Here is a 22839-nt window from a genome sequence, read left to right as displayed (position 1 = left end):
GTATACTGGTTTACAGTAATATAATGTGATGCTTATCTCACTCTGCCACCCCAACTAGAAAGTTAGCTGCTTTAGGGGGAAGGCTGACTATACTCACCATTACCTCCCCAGCACCCAATGCTGTTTTTGTTGAAACCGTAAAGGATGTGTGAATGCTATGGGAGGAGTAAACTAGTTTTTGAGGTTTTTTTGCTTGCTATCCTAGCCTTAGATGTGAGATAGAGTCCCTTGGTCAAAACAAATCACCACCTGCATTCTGGTCTTCTCACTTAACAGAACAGGGGAGAGTTGCCACAATTGTCTTCTCTGTTCCTGGGCAACTCTGTTCTTTGCCTCTTTGTTTCCGTAAAGATAAAACCCCTCCAGAAAAGGCATTAATGCTGGCTGGGGGAGGTAGCATGGGGAAATGAATGGACAGAGCAATTCAGAAAATCAGAGAGGCCTCTGCCTCCACCCAGGGCTATACTTGCAGCCAGTCTTCCTGCTCTGTGGTGCTCCCATCTCACAGGCTGCTGCTGGAGATGCTCAGGCTGTTCAGGCCCTGTGGCTGTTGGTAAGGTGGGAGCATCTGTGGTCCTGCTGACATAAAGGAGGGTAATAAAAGTGACACAGGAAAGGGATGTTGTGAGGCTTTAGTAATGGTGGCACAGCGTTGCTGAAGTCCCTCAGGGAGTTTAGATTTTATTGCAGTGAGTCTGGCTGCATCTGAATGCCTATAGTAGTTTTCAGTAAAAGATGCTATGTATAAAATGTCACACATTTGCTTGGTAGAATGCTGTGATTGTCAGGAGTTAACTTTTGCGCTGAAAATAGTCTTCTTGGTTTGGTGTAAGTAGAGTCACATTACAGCACTCACACACGGGCATTCATGCTCTTATGTTTGTTAATTGTGAGGAAATGTTGTCTCAAGGCAAGAGTGAAAGGTTCACAGAGTGCCAAAGATCTTTTCAAAGAGGAAACTTTATTTTTAGACACTTTATTCTGTATGCCAAAACTTGTGTTTCAGTAGTTTCATGTAATGTTTCTGCTGACACAAGTTGAAAAGTGCATTCTGTTGTAAAGAAAAAAAAAAAAACTGGCCGGGTGCGGTGGCTCAAGCCTGTAATGCCAGCACTTTGGGAGGATGAGGCGGGTGGATCACGAGGTCAAGAGATAGAGACCATCCTGGTCAACATGGTGAAACCCCATCTCTACTAAAAATAAAAAAACATTACCTGGGCATGGTGGCATGTGCCTGTAATCCCAGCTACTCAGGAGGCTGAGGCAGGAGAATTGCCTGAACCCAGGAGGCAGAGGTTGCGGTGAGCCGAGATCGTGCCATTGCACTCCAGCCTGGGTAACAAGAGCGAAACTCCGTCTCAAAAAAAAAAAAAAAAAAAAACCAAAACTGAAGAGAAACCGTAAGCATGATTATGAAGGAAAAGAACAGGAAGAAAGTAGATATCACCCTAGATTTAAATTTCATAGTCTTAAAAATGGTTTGGTTGCAAGCAGTAGAAACCATCTGTGACTAACTTAGATAAACAAGGACTTGTTGAACACCTGCTGTCCAACATTCAACAAAACTTGAAGAAAACTGAACTAGATCTAGTGTGGCTAGGGACTTCAGAGGTGGGAATTAACAGATGTCCTGAGGTGATTGCCGTCAAAATGACTGTGTTAACTCTTGTCCATCCTGGTGTATGCTACTCACAGTTCATACTCCTAGGAGAGGCTGATTGACCTGGTTTGAATCTAATGCCTACCGACTCATAGTCCTTCCAAGTCCCAGGTGATGAGAGAAGGGTGGTTGCCTGAATAAAGAGTGGAACAGGAGCTGGGCAGGGAAAAAAGAGCAGATGTTCACTCTACCAGCCCCATAGCCACAGTCAGTGGTAATGAGTTTGCCTGGCCAGAGTTAGTGGCCAGTAGTTACTAGTTTTCTTTCTCTTCAGAAACATCTGCACTTGTCAGACTTAATAGTCTGTTCTAAGTGAGCTACAGTGAAAATGTTTTAAATTGGAGATGGATCTTTTCCCAAGGATTTCAGAATGTCTTTTTCAGTTAGCTTTATAAAGTAATTGTCCAGGTGGCCATTTAATTTCTGTTACAGGATAAATTAATCTAGGGGAAAACTTCTTTAAAATGACTTTCTTTTTTGGCCGAGCTCACTGGCTTACACCTGTAATCCCAAGTGTAAGCACTTTGGGAGACCAAGGTGGGTGGATCACCTGAGGTCAGGAGTTCGAGACCAGCCTAGCCAACATGGCAAAACCCTCTCTCTACTTTTAGTAGAAGGAGCTACTAAAAAATACAAAAACATTAGCCGGGTGTGGTCACCAGAACCAGTAATCCCATCTACTCTGGAACCTGAGGCAGAATTGCTTGAACCCAGAAGGTGGAGGTTGCAGTGAGCCGAGATTATGCCACTGCACTCCAGCCTGGGTAACTCAGTGAGACTCCATCTCAAAAAAGTAAAATAAAATGACTTTTTAAAAATTGTGGCGAATATAGGTTAAAATTATATTACAGTAGTGACATGTAATAATGTATTCAGGATAAAAAATTGAAGGTAGATCTGAAATGCCAACATCCTAAACTAAGGAAACCTTTAAAATTAACCTACTCTTGTTTTTTTCTTCTTAGCTAATAGTAAATAACCATAGACTCACACTCCAGGAAAGGATGAGGAAGGGACAATTCAGACCTCTCTAGACTCCATGCATGGCCTGGTTAAATCACTTTTTTTTTATTGTCATCTCATTTTTTCCCCCAGCAAGTTTATATCCTTTTTGAGAAAGTGTGTCTTGCCAGAAAATTATTGTGTTAATTTTTGTAAGATATGTATATTCTTTTCTGAATCTCAGAGTAAATATTCTTTGTCTTCCTAAATGAACTGGCAGAATGTTTACATTTGAATTCCATTTCCTTAGAATTTATGCCCTCCCTGTTCCTTCTTTCCCACTTCTACCTTCTCCCCTTGTTCCTCAGAGTTCTTAGGCATGTACTACTTCAGCAGAGACCTGGGTCCTCTTTTGTGAAACCCAGTCAACAAAAAGTTTAAGGAACAAGTCAAGACTGAAGACTGATTGAGTTCATTTAAGTATGGTAGGATTGCATGGTGCCATCTGATATTAAAAGGCATGTATTGTTTAAGAAACTAAACAAAAGCCAACTGTGTTTGAACAACAGTGTTTGTCAGTGAACTCGCTAGATATGGAGGATAAAGATAAGATATGTATAGTGTGTTCCAGCCACAGACTAGATTGTGAAAAAGAGAACCAGCAGAAAAACGCAAAACAGAAAACACTGCAACTTAATTCCAGAGCTTGCTCTTGCAATAGACAGTAATATATTTATAGTTAGAAAACTTCAGTTTGGGTTGGCAACATCCCAACTACAGAAGATGAAATAACTGATATATAATACCCAAACACAAAACTTTTTATCAACTGAATATCTAGTGTGGATTTTGATCAGTAAGTGGGGAGAAAAAGCAACTTTAAAAACATTAAACCATGAGTTTATTCAATCTCTATCTTTGTATTCTAATAAGTAAATTGCTCTCATTGTTAAACAGTATCAACAAAGGGACATCAGAGATCTTTGCATATCTTACTTGGTTGTAAGCTTTCTGAAGTCAAAGGTAATTTTTCTAACTTCTTTACAGTAGCTAAAACTTACATAGCAACCTCTTTAAGCAGGGAAAATTATGGTAAAGAAATTGATCTTAGATAACTTTCAACTAAGGGTTTTAACCTTTTTGTTTTGCTTTAAAAATCTTTCAGGATGAACACTTTGAAAGTCTGCTAGTTAGCTCAAAGCAGTTTTCCTTGAGGACCCACATCTACTCCAGGCTCGGAGACAGAGCAAGACCCCGTCTCTTTAGAGGAAAAAAAAAAAGATAGAGGGAGACGAATTGTGATACGGCTGTAAAAGCGCTGTGTGCATCGGCTCCATTCTATTGCTGCTTCCTAAAGTTGTTATGAAGATTAAGTGAGTTAATGTAGGTAAAGTGCTCAGAACGGTGCCTGGCACATAGTAAGTGCTATGTATATGTTAACTATTGTTAAGAGCATGATGGCTCACAGCTGGGAACCAGCCCAACCCTGTACGCAGGTGCCCCATATCCTGGCGAGGGAGTGAGAAAAATAAGGCAGAGATGAGTAGAATTCAACAGCGTGGGTCCAGGGGTCCAGTGCACTCTCATATGGGGTGAACTGTGTTGGCACTGAGCTCTGGGCTCCACACACTTTTATTGGGTGCATTATCTTATTAACCTTTCCGGCTGTGGGGAAAGGGGGTTGAGAAGGAAGATGGTAGGGGAAGAGCTGTGTGTCTGCAGCATTCAGTAGCAAATGTGGTTCTTCTAAGAAATGCTAAGTAAGGACACTGAGGGTTTTTTTTTTTTTTTTAATTTTTTTTATTTATTTATTTTTTTTTGAGACGGAGTTTCGCTCTTGTTACCCAGGCTGGAGTGCAATGGTGTGATCTCAGCTCACCGCAACCTCCGCCTCCTGGGTTCAAGCAATTCTCCTGCCTCAGCCTCCTGAGTAGCTGGGATTACAGGCACGCGCCACCATGCCCAGCTAATTTTTTGTATTTTTAGTAGAGACGGGGTTTCACCATGTTGACCAGGATGGTCTCGATCTCTTGACCTCGTGATCTACCCACCTCGGCCTCCCAAAGTGCTGGGATTACAGGCTTGAGCCACCACGCCCGGCCAAGGACACTGAGTTTTTACCATCCATTGTCTATCCAGGTGCATTTGCAAAAGAGACATAGTGGATAAGGCACCAAAAGGTCTGACTACACACAGTGCATCAAGGGGTTTTTACTCCATATTCTGAGAAGATAGGTAGAGCTTGTGGCGTTCTGGTTGTCTCTGCCCTGCAAGACTTTCTTGTCCTCAAGCTCCCATCTGCAAAGACCCCCCCTCCGCCCCCCGCCATCACCACCACCAACCAGTCTTGTGAGCAGAGGTTGCATTCCTTCCCAGAGTTCTTGCATAAGCTCTCTTGAGGAGACCCTCATGCAGACCCTGTGTTGGGAAGAAATATGGGACCAAAGCAGTTTTTCCTGCTTTGCAATCACACCTCAGCGTTCCGAGGTTTAAAGTGCTCTCAGATGGTTTTTACTGTAGGCCTCCTGTTACCGCTTGGTCTCTGCTTTTATTTTACTGCACCACAGTTTAGAGTTTTCTTTTTCTTTTTTTTTTTTTTGAGATGGAGTTTCGCTATTGTTACCCAGGCCGGAGTGCAATGGCGCGATCTCGGCTCACCGCAACCTCTGCCTCCTGGGTTCAGGCAATTCTCCTGCCTCAAGCTCCTGAGTAGCTGGGATTACAGGCACGCGCCACCATGCCCAGCTAATGTTTTGTATTTTTATTAGAGACGGGGTTTCACCATGTTGACCAGTATGGTTTCGATCTCTTGACCTTGTGATCCACCCGCCTTGGCCTCCCAAAGTGCTGGGATTACAGGCTTGAGCCGTCGCGCCGGCTAGAGTTTTCTTAATTCAATATTTGATCTGTGACATAAATCTCAGTGTGGAAAAAGCAAAGCAAGCTTGTAGTCATTTAACTATAAGTAACACAGGTCTGCCCCAGCCATCTTTTCCTACAGCTCATGCCTGTAATCCCAGTACTTTGGGAGGATGAGGTGGGTGGATCACGAGGTCATGAGTTCAAGACCAGCCTGACAAATATGGTGAAACCCCATCTCTACAAAAAATACAAAAATTAGCCTGTCATGGTGACATATACCTGTAGTCCCAGCTATTTGGGAGGCTGAGGCAAGAGAATCGGTTAAACCTGGGAGGCAGAGGTTGCAGTGAGCGGAGATTGCACCACTACTCTCCAGGCCAGGCAACAGAGTGAGACTCCATCTCAAAAAAAAAAAAAAGGCCGGGCACGGTGGCTCAAGCCTGTAATCCCAGCACTTTGGGAGGCCGAGGCGGGTGGATCACGAGGTCAAGAGATCGAGACCATCCTGGTCAACATAGTGAAACCCCGTCTCTACTAAAAATACAAAAAATTAGCTGGGCATGGTGGTGTGTGCTTGTAATCCCAGCTACTCAGGAGGCTGAGGCAGAATTGCCTGAGCCCAGGAGGTGGAGGTTGCGGTGAGCCGAGATCGCGCCATTGCACTCCAGCCTGGGTGACAAGAGCGAAACTCCGTCTCAAAAAAAAAAAAAAAAAAGTGATCTAAATACACAGTGGTCAGGAGTGGCGAAGTCGGAGTTCTGATAGGATACTATGGTTATTTAGACTCAAAACCAGAGCTGCAAAAATCCATCTGACCTTCTTTTTTATATTTAGAGAAAATTCTACTACCTAAGCCTCTGATATTTCTTTATAGTCACTCAACAAATGTTCATTTGGTACCTTTTATGTGTTGGGCAGTGTGCCAGGTACTAAGGGTGCTATAGAGACTTGACATAAATGTCACCATTAGGGTGTTCATAATTTAATTGGAAAGTTAATAAAAACAAAAATAACTATAATAAAAGACCAGTATGCTAAGTACAATAATAAAGGTACAGATAACATAAGCGAGCCCTCAGAAAAGGGAGAGATTACTTTTTCAGTTAGGAAAACCTTGAGGGCCAGGCACAGCAGCTCATGCCTGTAATTCCAGTACATTGGGAGGCAGATGGCTTGAGCCTAGGAGTCAAGACCAGCTTTTGCAAGATGGCGAAATCCTGTCTCCACAAAAAATAACAGAAATTAGAAATGTAGTGGCTCATGCCTGTAACTTCAGCTTCTTAGGTAGTTGAAGTGGGAGGATCACCTGAGCCTGGGAGGTTGAAGCTACAGTGAGCTGTGACCATGCCCCTGCACTCCAGCCTGGACAACTGAGTGAGACCTTGCCTAAAAATAAAAACTGGAGGACGCAGTGCTTGAACTAGGTCTGAGTAGATGTGACATTGATAGATGGATGGAGAAAAAACAGACATTGCTTTTTATCAGTATTATTGGAAGATACAACATGAACATTGGTGAGGAGGAAGGAAATGGGTTTGTGCTCAAAAGAAGGTCCAGGCCAACCATCTTTATTATTTGCACATCAACTGCTGCAAAATGATGTTGCTGGTGGTTATAACAGTGATAACCATTTGTTGCACATAGTGCTGTTGCCAGGCATTGTTGTTCAAGGTGTTTCATACTTGTCATTGCATTCCACATAATAACCATATGAGTTGAGAATTACTTTCACTGTTTTAGAGATGAAGAAAGTGCTACACAGAAAATAGACTGGGCCACAATTTAAGCACAGGACTGGATGGTGCAAAATCCTGTTTCTGAAATGCTTCTCGGAGATCTCAAGTAATTGATTGACAGATAATAGACATATATGCTATCATCTTGATAATAGAAATGGTTACAAATTAGGATATTCTTCATTCTCACTTCTACATTTTCTTTTCTTTTTTTCTTTTTTCTTTTTCTTTTCTTTTCTTTTTTTTTTTTGAGACAGTTTTACTCTTGTTACCCAGGCTGGAGTGCAATGCCACAATCTCAACTAAATGCAACCTCCACCTCCTGGGTTCAAGTGATTTTCCTGCCTCAGCCTCCCAAGTAGCTGGGATTACAGGCATGTGCCACCACACCTGGCTAACTTTGTATATTTAGTAGAGACAGGGTCTCTGCATGTTGGTCAGGCTGGTTTCAAACTCAGCCTCAGGTGATTGACCCGCCTTGGCCTCCCAACATGCTGGGATTACATGTATGAGCCACCACGCCCAGCTTACATTTTCAATAAACAGAGATTTTCTAACCTCTAGTGTTTCCTGGAAACACCAACTAAAAACATATTTTTGTCTTTAATCAAGAGTGTCCTTCTGAAAAACTTGGCTCAGTGAGCATGCAATCAGTACAGCATTGGGTAATCTGGAGGTAACATTCATTCTGGCTGAAGCGGCTTGAGGACCCACATCTACAGGCTTTGACCCGCTCCCTTTTCAGTGTCGGATAAGTAGTCTTACCTATGTCAATCAAATTTGAACTTTTAGAATGGAATTCAGGGTTTTCTGTGCCCTGACTCCCCTCACTTCCTGAGTTTCTTTCTTTCTTTTTTTTTGAAACGGGGTCTTACTCTGTCACCCAGGCTGGAGAGCAGTGGTGCGATCTTGGCTCACTGCAGCCTGTGCCTCTGGGTTCAGGCAGTTCTCCCACCTCAGCCTCCCAGGTAGCTGGGACTACAGGTGTACACCACCATGCCCAGCTAATTTTTGTCTTTTTTAGTAAAGATGGGGATTTGCCATGTTGGTCAGGCTGGTCTGGAACCTCCTGGCCTCAAGTGATCCACCTGCGGTAGCCTCTCAAAGTGCTGGGATTGCAGGCATGAGCCACCGCACCAGGCCTTGAGTTTATTTTCAAACTGTAAAATGGCAGTAAGTATACTTCTGTAAAGTGTACGGAAAGCTTAATAAAATATTCACTGCTTTATAAATACTGTTTTTATAATAGTCTTGTGAGACAGCATTCTCGGAGGTTTCTTTACAAACACGTAGTGGTCTTTGTTCCTACATTTGAGTGGCTTCAGATGATTTATATTAGCTTTTGTCTCACTTTTGGTGACAGACTTAACTGTCTTGTCTTTGTATTGGCAATATGCCTCCCTCTGATAGCCCACTCCTCCCTCAGTTTCTGCTTTTAATCAGCAGTCAACTAGGAAACCACATAATAGAATTTGTCAGCAACGTGTCTAAAATTGAAGCCATTTTGTTCTTTTCTTTTACAAGAGGTGATTTTGTAAAAAAAAAATCTGAATTGGTTTAAAACTTATGTTTTTAAAATCTTGATAGCCTTTTAAAAATTGTAGAAGTTAATGTATGCACTTAATATTTCACGTAGTGCAAAAGTGTATAAAAAACAGTATCCTGCTCTTCCCTCCCTTTGTCTTCCCAATACCTCCATAGAAATAATCACTGTTAGCTGGTGTGACTGTACAAAAGAGACGTATAGATAATATTGTACAAGTTGCTCTTTTGACTGAACTATGAATTACTGATTTTTTGTGTTAGTGGTTATCTATTGATACGTAGCAGAACCCCAGAACTAAGTGGTTTAAAACTACACTTATCATCTTATGGTTCCTATGTGTCAGGAGTTTAGATTTAGCTGGGGTCAGATCTGAGGTTGCAGTCATGAAAGCTTAACTGGGTGATAGAGAATTTTCTTCCAGTGTGACTTGCTCACATGGCTGGGTATTGGCAGACAGCCTCAGTTCTCCATATGCGTTCCCTGTAGGACTGCCTGAGTGTCTTCACAGCATGGTGCCAGGCTTCCCCAAAAGGGAGTGGACTCTAGAGGGAACTGGTGGGGAGCTATCCATCCTTATTATGATGTAACCTCAGAAGTCGTATAGCATCATTTCATTCTGCCCTGTTCTCAGAGTCTGGTTAAGTCCACCAAAAATGGAAATGGAATGAGGCTTCACTTTTTGAAGGGAAGCTTATCAAAGAATTTATGGACATAACTTTAAAACCACCACAGTATGTATAGCTGTATCTCATTCATTTGCATGTTTGCACTGTGTTGCATAGGACGGATATACCATAATTTTTCTTTAGCCATGCCCCCTTGTGGATATTTTTACTCTTCTAAACAGTGCTGCAGTGAACATACATAAGACACCTTTAGCAGCTTGAGCTAGGATTTGGCTAGATTTTTTTTTTTTTTTTGAGGCGGAGTCTCTCTCTGTCGCCCAGGCTGGTGTGCAATGGCATGATCTCGGCACACTGTAACCTCCACCTCTCAGATTCAAGCAATTCTTCCTCAGCCTCCTGAGTAGCTGGGAATAAAGGTGCCCGCCACGATGTTTGACTAATTTTTTGTATTTTTAGTAGAGACGGGGTTTCACCATGTTGGCCAGGCTAGTCTCTAACTCCTGACCTCGTGATCCTCCTGCCTTGGCCTCCCAAAGTGCTGGGATGACAGGCCTGCACCACTGCGCCCGGCCTTAGCTAGATTCTTAAAAGTGGGATTGTTGGGCTGGGTGTGGTGGTGCACACCTGTCATCCCAGCACTTAGGGAGGCTCAGGCAGGTGGATTGCCTGAGCTCAGGAGTTCACAACCGGCCTGGGCAACATGGTAGAACTCCATCTCTACTAAAAATACAAAACATTAGCTGGGCATGGTGGTGCAGGCCTGTAGTCCAAGCTACTTGGGAGGCTGAGGCAGGAGAATTGCTTCAACCCAGGAAGCAGAGGTTGCAGTGAGCTGAGATCATGCCACTGCACTCCAGCCTGGGTGACAGAGCAAGACTCTGTCTCAAAAAAAGAAAAAAGAAGTGGGATTGCTAGGTCAGTAGGTGTTGGGTTCTGAGGGCCTGAGAGGTAGGTCTGCTATAACTAAAAAACCTGAGTGTGTACTGACATGTTTTACCTTTCAGCTCTGTTCTGGGTAGGTTGTTCAGAAAGGTATTGGAATTAATCATTGCATGATGCCAGACTCGTGGAAACATAAAACATCGTAAAACATAGCTCTTAAGATGAAAAATTTAAATACTGTTTGGTTCACTTAAAAAAAAATTTTAATACTGTGAGAAATGAATGAAATAGAGCTAAAGATGTCAACATGAATGAAATTCATAAACATAATATTGAGTGCAAAAAGCAAATATAACACATTTTGCATGATGCTATTTATATAAACTTTCAATGTATGAAAAGCACGGTATTATGTTCCGTAGAAATAGATTGGAGTGAAGTAAAAATACAGAGAAATGTATGAGAATGATAAATCCAGAATTCAGGAAGGGATGCAGTTGAGGAGGGGCACACTTCTTAATTGGCAGAATAGTGAGAACACAAATGTTTGTATTATTCTTTTTTTTTTTTTTTTAATTTGAGATTGAGTCTTGCTGTGAAGCCCAGGCTGGAGTGCAGTGGCATGATCTCGGCTCACTGCAACTTCCACCTGCCAGGTTCAAGCCATTCTCCTGCCTCAGCCTGCTCAGTAACTGAGATTACAGGTGTGTGCCACCATACCTGACTAATTTTTTATTTTATAGTAGAGACAAGGTTTCACCATGTTGGCCAGGCTGGTCTCAAACTCCTGATCTCAAGTGATCCTCCCCTCTCGGGCTCTCAGTGCTGGGATTACAGGTGTGAGCCACCACACTCAGCCATTCTTTTCACTTTTACCTTCAACGTTAGTGATGAAGTGTGTATGTTTTATTGATTGATTATTATTCTAGTGCATGAAGGCAGTCAGTGGTAAAATTAATGCCTAATCAATATGTACAGTTAATAATAGCAAATATGGCAGACTCTAGAATTCAGGTGTATTTTTGTTAGGAAACGGTAAACTACTGACAAGAGCACCAGGCTCAGAGGAGTCAAAGTGACTTGACTGCTACCACTGACAGCAATTCGGGGTATTTATTTAACCTTCTGGATCAGTTTTCCTATCTGCAAATTGGGGAGAGCAAACCCATCTACCATTGCTGTTCTACAGATCATGTGAAATTTTTTAAAAATTAAAAATATGAAAAGCACCTAGCATGGTGACTGCACACAGCAAATGTTCAGTATTTTCTTCCTGCTTCCCCAGATTACTGCCATCTCCAGTTTGGTACTGTTGGTAACATTAAACAAGTATGTGTTTTTAGTAGCTGGTGAAGTTTCCATTTTTACTTTATCTTGCAAGAAACATGTTATCAGTATTAAATATTAAATTTTCTAGTGCTTTTACACAATGAATTAAAATTATTTACTAGTAGATACTAAACTGTACAGTTGTCATCTCTAGAGATTTCTTTCGTGCTGACATTTGAGCAGACAGGTTTTTTTTGCTGACTGAATATCTCTTTGTTGTGGTGCGTTGAGCTTGTTAATGACCAAATTCTTATGTGGCAGCTGCACATTACACATGCTTATTCCCTGTGTTTAGACCATAAATCTTCTGTAACTGAGTGACAGCACCACCTGCACAGCCTTTCAGGGCTGCAAATATAGCTCTAATAATATTTGAAAATATATCAGATGTGTTTTCTCACACATTTTAGTCCCGCTCTGACAGTAGAATATTTTAGAGTATGAGAAGTTGTTATTATTTTATGTGGATTTTATAATGGAGACAGACTGATAGTATGTATGTCTTGTATGCAGCTTTATAGAACATGGGATATCAAGAGTATTTGGTACATATCCAGTGGAGATTTATAAAATAGTTGGAGCAATTCTGAGCATGTTTATGTTGTTATTTTTTTGGTACCTAAAATATACTTATCCCCTAGATTGTTTTGTTGTTGTTTTCTTTTGAGATGGAGTCTCACTCTGTCACTGAGGCTTGAGTGCAGTGGTGCTATCCTGACTCACTGCGACTTTCGCCTCCCGGGTTCAAGTAATTCTTGTGCCTCAGCTTCCAGAGTAGCTGGGATTACAGGCATGCACCACCACTCTTGGCTAATTTTTGTATTTTTGCAGAGACAGGGTTTCACTATGTTGGCCGGGATAGTCTCAAACTCCTGACCTTAAGTGACGCATCCGCCTCAGTGAGCCACCGCACCTGACCCCCAGTTTCATCATTCTTAGCCAGCAATACGTTAAAAGTTAACATTGGAACATTGATACATTCACTTACCCATCCTAACCAAAGCTTCTTGACTTTGTGACACTATATCTTGTGACTGGTAGCCTAACAGTCATGAAGTTCAGGGACTCCTTAGCCAACCTCAGGAAGTCCACATCTTGGTTCTTCCCCTTACTAGCTTGTGACCCTAGGCAAGTTACACAACCTCTGTATGCCTTAGTTTCATCTGTAAAATGAGGATGACGATAACATCTGCCTCTTAGGGTTATGAAAATTACAAATGTTTACAAAATATTTAGAACAGTACTCATGCAGAATGAGCCTTGTCAAAGTATTCATTGAAAACTGCTGGGACAGACAGTTACCTACAGAGCACACAGGGCTCAGGTTTGTGAGCTGATCCCAGGTCAGATCTATGCCTAGACAGTAAAATACATTTACTATCCTCTTAGTCATATTAGTAATACAAATTGATAAGTATAGTAAGGAATATAAAACATCAACAATCATGTTTTCACTTTGGCCAAACCTAACCAGAAGCCTTTAGGGGTAAGGGAAGCTGTCATTGCGGTCTATAGGTGTCACCTCTTAGGGCAGAGAGCAGGCTGGATGAGAGTGGGAAGGAATCTGGAGATGCAAATAGTTTCTAAGAGAGTGTCTTAATTCCTATATAATTCATATATTTTGCATATTTCTGTATAAAAATAAGTCTTCCCCATTGCCTTGTAATATACTTTCTAAGTTTCCACAGAAAGAAGTTTGGCTTCAGCATATAACTGGAAGGGAATATAAAAATTCCGAGTTGCTTACAGTATATTTCCTAGATTAATATTTCAAGGCTGAAAACAAGGGAGAAACAGTTCATTTTCTTTTTCTTTTTCTTTTTTTGAAGTTCATTTTCTACCTAATCCATAAAAGCCATTCCAAGCATGGGAGAAATGTTGAAGAGCTGACGGATAGAATTGATAATGCTGCCTCCCACATAGAAATGCAGGCCAAACTACTCACCCCATCTTAATACTTCCAATCCACACTAGTAACTTGTGTTCATAAATAGAAAAATTGAATTCTCCTTTTAAATTGATATCTGTTCCTTATTCAGCCATCTCATTATTCTTCCAGTAGAAACCCATTGAGCTCACTCTGCTGTTTACATCTTCAAGGGTATAATTCTAGTGTGGAATATACTGAATTTTAAAAGTAGTTTAAAAAATGTTTTTTAAGAAGCCATTTTCTAACACACTGGACACACAGTTGCCCTGGGGAGTTTAGGTAGCTGAGAGCTGATGAAAGAGAAGACTTTTTTTTTTTTGAGACAGTCTCACACTGTTCTCCAGGCTGGAGAGCAGTGCTCCTGTTTCAGCTCACTGCAACCTCTGCCTCCCGGATTCAAGCGATTCTCCTGCCTCAGCCTCCCAAGTAGCTGAGATTACAGGCATCCGCCACCAGCCCAGCTAATTTTTTGTAGTTTCAGCAGAGATGGGGTTTCACTGTGATGGTCAGGCTGGTCTCGAACTCCTGACCTGGTGACTGCCTGCCTCGGCCTCCCAAAGTGTTGGGATTACAGGCGTGAGCCACTGTGCCCAGCCAAGGAGGAGACTTCCTAATTCTCTTGATGATTTCTTGGTAGAGCAGCATTTAAAACTCCTTATGTGGGGGTTTGTGAAGGAGGCTTTCTTGCCTCATACCACTAGATTAATTTCATGTCTAGGTATATGATTAACCCTGGTTTGACAATTGGTGTTGGTTGCTGAAAGTACTTAGGATATGAGGAAACATGAACAAGAATTGAAATTAAATGTGGATGAAGAATGAATGACCTTTAGTATAACATGTACCTTAATTTTTTTTTTTTGAGATGGAGTCTCGCTCTGTAGCCCACGCTGGAGTGCAGTGGCACAATCTCAACTCACTGCAACCTCCGCCTCCCTGGTCCCAGTTCAAGCAGTTCTCCTATCTCAGCCTCCCAAGTAGCTGGGATTATAGGCATAAGCCACCATGCCCAGCGAATTTTTGTATTTTTTAGTAGAGGCAGGGTTTTCACCATGTTGGCCAGTCTGGTCTTGAACTCCTGACCTCATGATCCACCTGCCTCAGCCTCCCAAAGTGCTGGGATTATAGGTGTGAGCCACCTGCACCCAGCCCATGTACCTTAATTTTTAGATTAGTGAACATGAAAGCTGAAAAGCCATAAACTTGAATGCATACACTTTTTTTTCTTTCCAACTTTTATTCTAGGTTCAGGGGTACACGTGCAGATTTGTTACATGGGTAAATTGTGTGTGACAGGAGTTTGGTGTAGATTATTAAATCACGCAGGTAATGAGCATAGTACTCAAAAGGTGGTTTTTTAATCCTCACCCTCCTCCCTACTTGTGCCTTAGATAGGTCTTGGTGTCTTATTCTTCCCTTTTTAGTGTCCATTGTGTACACGTTATTTAGCTCCCACTTAAAATTGAGAACATGCAGTATTTGATTTTCTTTTCTGTATTAATTTGCTTAGGATGATGGCTTCCAGCAGCATCTGTATTGCTGCAAAGGACGTGATTTCATTCCTTTTTATGGCTATGTAGTAGTCCGTGGTGTGTATTAATATGACATGATTTAATTCCTTTTTATGACTATGTAGTATTCCATGATGTATATTAATACCACATTTTCTTTATCCAGTCCACCACTGTTGGGCATCTAGGTTGATTTGATACCGTGTCTTTGCTATTGTGAATAATGTTGCAATTAACATATGTGTGCATATGAATTTATAATAGAATGATTTATATTTAGGGTCTATACCCACTAATGGGATTGCCAGGTCAAATGGTACTTCTATTTTAAGTTCTTTGTGAAATCTTCAAACTGCTTTCCACAGTGGCTGAACTAATTTACATTTCCACCAGCAGTGTATAAGCATTTATTTTTCTCCATACTTTGCCAATCTGTCTCTTTTTTTTTTTTTTTTTTTTTTTTGACTTTACTGGAGTGAGGTGCTGTCTCACTGTGGTTTGATTTGTATTTCTCTAATAATTAGTGATATTGAGCATTTTTTTTGTATGCTTGTCGGCTGCATGTGTATGTCTTCTTTTGGGAAGTGTCTGTTCATATCCTTTTAATAAAAGGGTTGTTGTTTGCCTGTAAATTTAAGTTCTGTATAGATTCTAGATATCAGACTTGTGTCAGATGCATAGTTCTCATATATTTTCTCCCATGCTATAGGTTTTGTGTTTACTCTGTTGATAGTTTCTTTTGCAGTACAGTAGCTCTTTAATTAGGTTGTACTTCTCAACTTCTGTTTTTGTTGCAGTTGCCTTTGGTGTCTCTGTCATGAAAGCTTTGATGGGGCCAATGGCCGGAATGGTGTTTCCTAGGTTTTCTTCTAGGGTGTTTTTTTTTTTCCCCTTGCCTTCCTCTCTTCTTCTCTTCTAGGGTTTTTATAGTTTTAGGTTTTACGTTCAAGTCTTTAATCCATCTTGAGTTGATTTTCACATGTGGTAAAAGGAAGGAGTCCAGTTTCTGTCTTCTGCTTATGGCTAGCCAGTTATCCCAGTACCACTTATTGAATAGGGAGTCCTTTCCCCATTGCATGTTTTTGTTAACTTTGTCAAAGATCAGATGGCTGTAGTTATGAAGCTTTATTTCTGGGTTATCTAACCTGATCCGTTGTTCTGTGTGTCAGTTTTTGTACCAACACCATGCTGTTTTGTTTACTTTAGCCTTGTAGTATAAAGTCAGGTAGCATGATGACTCTAGCTTTGCTCTTTTTGCTTAGGATTGCTTTGGCTAGTTGGGCTCTTTTGGTTCCATATGAATTTTAGAAGAGTTTTTTTTTTCCACTTATGTGAAGAATGGCCTTGGTGATTTAGTATCAGTAGCACTGAATCTGTAAATTGCTTTGGGCAGTATGGCCATCTTAATAATACTGATTCTTCTATCCATGAGCAAAGAATAGTTTTCTGTTTGTGTCATTTCTGTTTTCTTTGAGCAGCGTTTTATAATTCTCCTTATGGAGATCTTTCACTTCCCTGGTTAACTGTGTTTGTAGGTATTTGTATGTGTGTGGTGGGGGCAGAGGAATGCTGCTGCGAATGGGATTGCATTCTTGATTTGGCCCTCAGATTGGGCATTATTGGTGTATAGAAATGTTACTCATTTTTTATATTGATTTTGCATCCTGAAACTTTGCTGAAGTTATTAGTGACATCTAGGAGCCCTTGGGCAGAGACTGGGGTTTTCTAGTTACAGAATCGTATCATCTATATAGAGAGAGTTTGACTTTCTCTTGGCTACCTGTTATTTCTTCCTCTTGCTTGACTGCCCTGGCTAGAACTTCAAGTACTGTCTTGAATAGGAGTGGTGAGAGTGGGCATTTTTGTCTTGTTCTGGTTCTCAAAGGGAGTGCTTCCAGCTTTTGCCCACTCAGTATGATGTTAGCTGTAGTTTTGTCATAGATTGATCTTATTACTTTGAAATGTGTTTCTTTAATACCTAGATTGTTGAGGGTGCTTTAACATAAAGGGATTCTGAATTTTACCGAAAGCTTTTTGTTTGTTTACTGAGATGATCACATTGGTTTTTTTTAGTTCACTTTATGTGATCACATTTATTGATTTGCGTATGTTGAACCAACCTCATATCCCAGGAATAAAGTCTACTTGATCATGGTGGATTAGCTTTTTGATGTGCTGCTGGATTTGTTTGCTATATTTTGTTGAGGATTATTTGTATCTATGTTCATCAGGGATACTGGCCTGAAGTTTTCTTTTTTTGTTGTACCTCTGCCAGGTTTTGGTGTCAGAATGATACTGGCCTTACAGAATGAGCTAGGGTAGAATATCTCCTCAATTTTTTGGAATAATTTTGTATTTTATTAATATATGTCTGGTAGAATTTGACTGTGAATCTGTCTGGTCCAAGCCTTTCCCAATTGGTAGGATTTTTATTACTGATTCAACGTCAGAACTCATTATTGGTCTATTCAGAGTTTCAGTTTCTTCTTGATTCAATCTTGGGAGGTTGTATGTTTCCAGGAATTTATCAGTTTCTTATTCCAGGCTTACCAGTTTGTGTACATAGTGGTGTTCATAATAGTCTCTGAGAGTTTTTTGTATTTCTGTGGGGTTGGTAGTAATGTTTCCTTTGTCATTTCTGATTGTGTTTATTTGGATCTTCTCTCTTTTTTTATTAGTCTAGCTAAGGTCTCTCAATCTTATTCTTTCACATAACCAACTTTTGGGCTGGGCATGGTTCCTCATGGTAAAAATTAGCTGGGCATGGTGGCACATGCTTTTCGTCACAGATATTTGGAAAGCCGAAGCAGGAGAACCACTTGAACCTAGAAGGTGGAGATGCAGTGAGCTGAGATCACACCGTTGCACTCCAACCTGGGCAACAGAGCGAGATTCCATCTCAGTAATAATGGCCAACTTTTTGTTTCATTGATCTTTTGTATGGTTTTTCACATCTCAAATTTCATTCAGTTCAGCTCTGATTTTGATCATTTCTTTTCTTCTGCTAGCGTTGGTGTTAGTTTGCTTTTGTTTTTCTAGTTCCTCTAGGTGTAAAGTTAGGTTGTTTATTTGAGATCTTTTTAATGCTTTCATGTGGGCATTTAGAACTGTAAATTTTCTTCTTAACACTGCTTTAGCCAAGTCCCAAAGATCCTGGTATGTTGTAGCTTTGTTTTAATCAGTTTTGAATAATTTTTCTATTTCTGCCTTAATTTCATTGTTTAGCTCAAAGTTAGTAATCAGTGGATTATTTTTTGAGAAATCTTCCCCGTATTGATTTCCATTTTTGTGCTGTGGTCTGAGAGTGTGGTTGGTATGATTTTGAGAATCATAATTTGTTGAGAGTTGCTTTATGGCTGAGCATATGGTATGTGCCATGTGCAATTTTAGAGTATGTGCCTTGTGCAGATGAGGAGAATGTATATTCTGCTGTTGGGTGGAGTGCTCTGTAGATATCTGTTAGGTCCATTTGGTCAAGTGTTAAGTTCAGGTCCCGAATATCTTTGTTAGTTTTCTGCTTCAGTGATCGGTCTAATACTGTCAGTGGGGTTTTGAAGTCTGCCACTATTATTGTGTGGTTATCTTAAGAGTCTATAGGTCTCTAAGAATTTGCTTTATGAATCTGGTTTCTCCAGTGTTAGGTGTATATTCATTTAAGATAGTTAAATTGTCTTGTTGAGTTAACCCTGTACCATTATGTAATGCCCTTCTTAGTCCTTTTTGATTGTTGTTGGTTTAAAGGTTTTTTGTTGTTGTTGTTGTTGTTGTTGTTTTTAACATAGGAATGGTAACCTCTGTTCTTTTTTGATTTTCATTTCCTTGATTTTTGTTTATCCCTTTATTTTGAACCTCTGGGTGTTATTGCAGGTGAGATTGGTCTCTTGGAGACAGCATACAACTGGGTTTTGCTTCTTTATCCAGTTTGCCATTCTGTACCTTTTAAGTGGGGCATTTAGTTTGTTTACATTCAAGGTTAATATTGATATTAATATTATTATTATTTTTTTTTAATATGGAACGCTTCACGAATTTGCGTGTCATCCTTGCGCAGGGGCCATGCTAATCTTCTCTGTATCGTTCCAATTTTAGTATATGTGCTGTGGATTTGATCTGTTGCTGTGTTGTTAACTGGTCATTATGTAGACTTGGTTATGTAGTTGCTTCAAAGTGTCATTGGTTTGTGTATTTAAGTGTGTTTTTGTGGTGGCTGGTAATAGTCCTTCATTTCCATGTTTATCACTCCCGTAAGGACCTCTCGTAAGGCAAGTCTGGTGGTAATGGATTCCCTTAGTACTTGCCTGTCTGAAATGAATTTTTTTTCTCCTTTGTTTATGAAGGCTAAATATGACATTCTTGTTTGAAATTTCTCTTCTTTAAGGATGCCGAATATAGGCCCCCAATCTCTTCTGGCTTGTAGGGTTTCTGCAGAAAGGTCTGCTGTTAGCCTGATGGGTTCCCTTTGTAGGTGACCTGCCTCTTCTCTCTGTCTTTAGTGTTTTTTCTTTTGTGTTGACCTTGGAGATTCTGATGACTGTATGTCTTGGGAATGGTCATCTTATATGGTATCATGCAGAGTTTTCTGAGTTCCCTGAATTTGAAAGTTGACCTCTCTAGTGAGTTTGGGGAAATTTTCATGGATGGTATCCTCAGGTTTCCAGGTTGCTTGCTGTCTCTCCCTCTCTTTCAGGGATGCTAGTGAGTCATAGGTTTTGGTCTCTACATAATCCCATATTTCTAGGAAGTTTTCTTCATTTCTTTTTGTTCTTTTTTGTTTATTTTGTCTGACTGAGTTGATTGAAAGAACCCTCTTTGAGCTCTGGGAGTCTTTCCTCAGATTGTCCTCTTCTGTTGTTAGTACTCGCAAATAATTATGAAATTCTCGTTGTGAATTTTTCAACTCTATCAGATCAGTTTGGTTCTTTCTTAAAATGGCTATTTTGTGTTTCAGCCCGTGTATTATTTTATTGGATTCCTTAAGTTACATGGATTGGGTTTCAACTTTGTCCTGAATCTTGATCTTTGTTGCCCTCCAAATTCTTAATTCCATGTCTGATGTTTCAGCCATTTCAGCCTCATTAAGAACCATTGCTGGAAGGCCGGGCGCGGTGGCTCAAGCCTGTAATCCCAGCACTTTCGGAGGCCAAGGCGGGTGGATCACAAGGTCAAGAGATCGAGACCATCCTGGTCAACATGGTGAAACCCCGTCTCTACTAAAAATACAAAACATTAGCTGGGCGTGGTGGCGCGTGCCTGTAATCCTAGCTACTCAGGAGGCTGAGGCAGGAGAATTGCCTGAACCCAGGAGGCGGAGGTTGCGGTGAGCCGAAGTCGCGCCATTGCACTCCAGCCTGGGTAACAAGAGCGAAACTCCGTCTCAAAAAAAAAAAAAAAAAAAAAAAAGAACCATTGCTGGAGAGGCAGGCAGTATGGTCATTTGGAGGTAAGACACTTTGGCTTGTTGAGTTGTCTAGTTCTTGTGCTGGTTCTTTCTCAGCTATGTGGGCTTTGAAGTTGCTGTCACTTTTACTTTTATATTCTTCGATGCCCTTGATCTGACTGTGGCATAAGTTGGGTTCATCTGACTGGCTTCATTTCAGAATGCTTTCAGAGGCCAAGGCTCACCTCAGCATTCCTGAGCTGTGTGCTCTAATCCCGGAGGTCTGGGTCCAGGGCTATTGCTTTGTTCTCTGGCCCTTCAAAGTTAAGTACTTGCCATGCTGGAGGGACTGAGGTGTTCCTGGTCCATTGGCAATAACATTCCAATGTGGGGGTGCCTGCAAAAGCACTTTGTCAGGGCGGTGGCAGCAGGGTCCAAACACATGCTGGTGGTTGTGGTGTGATAGGTTCTGTGTGTGTGTGGTGATGAGGTGGTGGGGTCTGTGCCCATGTGTGCCAGTGGTGCATGCACTTTTAATTAGACTTACCTGGCTAGAGGAACCATCACGAGATGCTTTCCAACAAAGTTTTCACAAAGCAAGTCATTCCAACTTCTTTCTCTTGGTGTAGACTAACATGTACCTTAACAGAAACTTCTGAAGTATAATATTCACATTTAAGAGGAATACAACTTTCAAAAGTTCTTAAATTTCTCTGAAATGGAAACATTTGTATGAGTTGCTGGAAGACGGTGTGCGTTTTTAAGGCTTATTCTCGCATCAAAATTCATTTTACCTTTCTTTCCAATGCATACATTTTTGCTATAAAGTTCTCTCTCTAAGTATAGCTTGAGTTGAATCCCATGAGTTTTTAGGTCATAGGTTCCTTATCAAAATATTTTTAAATTAATTTTTTTAACTTTATTATATCAATAACTGGAAAATATGTTTCTTATTTTCTAATCCTTTGGGAATTAGTGTGAAGAATTCTGCAGTTTTAGGCACAATATTTGAAAAAGATACGTGAAAAAGTCAGATTTGTTAACATTGTTGAGAACTTGTAATTTCCTTAAGAATTTTTTGGGTTCTGTAATTTTGCTTAGAGCTGTTAACAAAAGTCCAACTTTATCAAAGTGTGTACTTTTCCCCATCAGGTCTGTCATATTTTGTTTTATATATTTCTCATCCTGTATATGAAATATATCTTCCTATTAGATTAATCCATTTATGAAATATCTTTTTAAAAAATTTCTAGTGATAGTTTTCACCTTAAAGATGTGCATATCGTATTAATAGAGTTTATCTTTTTTCTGGCCAGTACTTGTATTGTAGAACTTCTTTTCTTTACTCCTACTTTCAATACTTTTAGCATTTCTGTATCTTATATTTAAGTTATATTACTTATAAACAGTTTATAGGTTTTTTTAAAAAATCCAGTCTGATCATCTCTGTCTTTTAAATGGCCTATTGATTCTGTTTGCTTTTAATATACCTTTAATGTGATGTAGAGACTGGGCTTTGAACATGAGTAGAATTTCAACAGGGCTGGGAATGGGTAGGAAGCAGTTCAGACACTGGAGGTAACATAACAAAGCAATGGAAATAAAAATGAATTGCATGCCAGGGGATAGGGGGGTAGATAGATCTTCCCGCTGGGGCAGAAGGATGGGTAGGCAGCAGAGGGCGACTGGGGACTTGTCTGTAATATGAACAGTTTAGACAAATCTTGGGTGCCCCCCAACAGTATATACTCCAGACTGTGCTAGGTCCTTGCCCAGGTTGGAGCATATGCTAGAAATTATCACATTTTCCCAGAACTGTATGTGACTCTTTGATACAATGAAATGAAAATATAAGACATAGATCTTGCGGTTAATTCAATTGAAAAAATAAAACAAGATCTGGGAAAATATGCCAGATGTGTTATTGTTTTCCCTGCATGAGCCAGTTCTTAGACATCAGCTGAGTGTCCTACAATCCAGTTCAGTTCTGACACTGTCTACTGCCTATCTGGATTTAGTGTCAGATCCCACCAGTTAAAGGCTCAGCCCACAAGACTGCCCTCAGTTCAGATGCTAATTGCAAGTTCATCTCTTGTACTCCTAACTATAAATCAGGGGTTCCCATGACCCCCTCCTTGGGTTAGGCAATTTGCTAGAATGGCTCCCAGAACTTAAGAAAACACTTTATTTACATTTATTGGTTTATTATGGAGGATATAACTCAGGAGCAGCCAAATGGAAGAGATGCTTAGGGTAAGGTGGAGCTTACGGTAAGATGGAGCTTAGGGTAAGGTAGATACTTGTGGAGGAACAGTACACAGAGCTTCCATACACTCTGTAGGAACACTGGCTTCTCAGCACCTCCATGTCTTCACCAACCCGAGACGGTTTTTTTTTTTTTTAATTTTGTTTTTGTTTTTGAGACAGAGTCTTGCTCT

General features: G+C 40.6%; 1 protein-coding gene and 1 non-coding gene across 2 annotated transcripts in view; one reads left to right on the top strand and one right to left on the bottom strand.

The window, feature by feature from the left end:
- The window catches only part of TMEM123 (transmembrane protein 123), a 48705-nt gene that overhangs the window by 10320 nt on the left and 15546 nt on the right, over window positions 1–22839 (top strand). The window lies entirely within an intron of this gene.
- Window positions 19031–19135, bottom strand: LOC120364753 (U6 spliceosomal RNA). The gene has a single exon (XR_005579900.1). It is a non-coding gene; the product is annotated as a U6 spliceosomal RNA (small nuclear RNA).

This window comes from Saimiri boliviensis, chromosome 6 (assembly GCF_048565385.1).
Source record: "Saimiri boliviensis isolate mSaiBol1 chromosome 6, mSaiBol1.pri, whole genome shotgun sequence".
Classification (NCBI taxonomy): Eukaryota; Metazoa; Chordata; class Mammalia; order Primates; family Cebidae; genus Saimiri; species Saimiri boliviensis.
This window is presented reverse-complemented; position numbering and strand designations above follow the sequence as displayed.